The 2,540-nt window shown below is 33.8% G+C and overlaps 1 long non-coding RNA gene across 1 annotated transcript; it reads left to right on the forward strand.

Moving 5' to 3' along the window:
• The first annotated feature begins 1,293 nt into the window (after positions 1–1,293).
• Positions 1,294–2,032, forward strand: LOC131641016 (uncharacterized). The gene is made up of 3 exons (XR_009295404.1): positions 1,294–1,447; positions 1,552–1,635; positions 1,715–2,032. It is a non-coding gene; the product is annotated as an uncharacterized LOC131641016 (long non-coding RNA).
• Positions 2,033–2,540: the final 508 nt, after the last annotated feature.

A 2,540-nucleotide genomic window follows, 5' to 3' on the forward strand; every position in this document is an offset into this window, starting at 1 on the left:
AAAGAACGTCAGATAAGTTCACAGCTTACAGCATTCTTTGATCATCCAGTAATTGTTTATGGACTCCTAAAGCAAATAGAAGACCAAACAAAACAGACAAATCCAAAAGACAACAGAGAAATAATCTCGGAGTCTCGGATGAAGTTAGAAAATTCAAGTGATGTGTAACAGTAATCAAATAGAAACTTAAATGATTAACTACACAAAATTAATATGAAAATATCAAATTCAAATGAAAATTAATTCTAATAAAAGATATTTTTTTGGTTTTTTTCATGAAAAGATAAAATAATTAGAAACATAAATATAAACATGTGTCTAATATATTTTTGTGAGTTTTTTAATAAGGATTATAAAAGAAATTAAAATCTTATATTCAATAGTAAATCTTTTATATAAAAAAATTTTAAAGAAAATTTAAGAGATAGTTAGTAATAAAAAAAAACATGGTAATGGGTCAAGGAGGTGTTTAAGAACACATGGGGGTGCAGCCCATAATGAAATAATAAGCTGACTAAAAGAAAAATGGACCGGACCGGGTCGGTTCAAACCCGGATCCGCCCAGCTGTTACTGCAACATTGAGTTGAAGAGAACCCTAGGATCAAAACACAAGAGGCAACGCCTCTTCTTCCTCCCTCGTTCTCACGCTCTTTCTGGAAAACAAACTAAAAAAAACATCTTCTCATAACAAACAACAACAGCAACTCGTTTTCTTTTATGATAACAGCAACAACAATCTAATGTTCTCTCGGTGTTCAACTCTCTCTCAAAGTGAACGACAACAAAAAAAACCCTCTCGGTTTTCTTAACAACAACAAAGTCTCTCCTCACTGAGCAACGGCAACAACATCGGCCATGAGAGGAGCTTGAAGAAGTTCACACTGCAAGGGTACTTTAATCTCTCAACAGAAACAAACACTCGATTTCAATGATTCTCACACGGAAGAACAGCAGGGGACGTGAAATTCCAGGTAAGTTTCCTTCTTAAATTTCGTTTTTTTTTTGTTCTTTTTAATGATAAGTCAGTGACATCCCTCTCTTTCTATTTCGAATTGGCTCGCAGTGCACAACAACAACAGCTCACGCTTTTGGTTTCTCACGATGGAGGTGAATGATTTTCGGCCATAGGAAGAGAATCAGAGGAAAATCCAGGTATCACCTCAATTTGTTTGTAATTTCGGTAGCAACAGTGAATCATACTCTCTCTACTTTTGATTTTCAGAACAACAGCAAAAATTGAGTGTGAAAGTGGAAGGTATGTTCTTTGATTGCTACTGCTTTCTGTGAATCGTTGTTGTTGATGCTGTCTTAAAATGAACCGCAAGTTTTGTCTTTGCCTCTGCTTTTGTTTTCACTTACAGCACCTATGATTTTTTTCAGTGGCCATGGGATCTTACCTCGACGAGAAGAGCTTACCGTATAACTCGGTTTCTTTCACAAACAGAGGTAGAGACCCAAGTGTGCTTTACTCAGTTTCGTTCTCCATGACACAATTTGCTTGACATAATAACATATGCTTTCTCTTTTTTCTGGAAATTTTGTTTTAACAGAGAAACATGTTCATAACAATATTGAGATTAAGAGTGAAATTGACTTACCTACGGCGAGGAGAGTTTCGCCGGATTATCGTTGAGGTATGTGTTGACTCCTCTATTGTTACTAACAATCTTAAATTGTTACTAACAATTTCTCTAACAACCTTGCTTGTTGTAGGCTTTTGATGAAGATGGCCACCACCTCTTTGGATATTAGGGAGACTTGAAGATGAGCTTCAAGCTCTTGGATGCTCTCCACTAAGGTATGAACTACTTCTTCACCCCTTTTCTAACTATGGAACTTTGAAAATTATGAAAAGAGAGATGTGAGAAAGCTAGTAGTATAGTAGCTTTGGTGTGATTTGCAATGAAATGAGGCCTTCTATTTATAGGAAAAGTTAAGGGCATGTTTGGATGATAATAAACTTGATTGGCAAATTGTAATGATTGCAAGAATATTCTTCATGAGATATTTCTTATGCAAGTGGAAGAAAAATCTCTCATTGATTCTTTTCTCTTTTTTTTTGACTTATTCTTTTTGATTTATTTTGTTGAACCTTTGCTAATCTCACCCCTCTTTTTGTTTCTTTTTTTTTCATGTGACATGAGTATTCTTTGAAGAAAGAATGAAGAAACTTGAATTCCAAGAATGGAGACTTTGAAGATTGAAGAATTCAAGAAAGCATTTCATTTTCTTTTATTCTTGTAATTCCATCTTTAGAATTTGTATGAACTTGGACTTTGTATGAATGAAACTTTGAATGTAATCTTGAATCTTGAATATAGTTCACTTTGTACTTCATTTGGAATTTAGAACTTTGTAAAGAATGATCTTCATTTGTGAATGTTTGAATTTCCTTTAAAATCTTTGAATGAAGTTGCATGAACCATGAATACTGGATATTTTTGAATGGAAATTCCTTGAAGTAATGTGAAGAATATTCTTGCACCAATGAATTTTGAATTCTTGAATTTATGGTTTTAAACCATACTTGAAATAATCT

The sequence above is a fragment of the Vicia villosa genome, unplaced genomic scaffold (assembly GCF_029867415.1).
Source record: "Vicia villosa cultivar HV-30 ecotype Madison, WI unplaced genomic scaffold, Vvil1.0 ctg.003455F_1_1, whole genome shotgun sequence".
NCBI classification, from domain to species: Eukaryota; Viridiplantae; Streptophyta; class Magnoliopsida; order Fabales; family Fabaceae; genus Vicia; species Vicia villosa.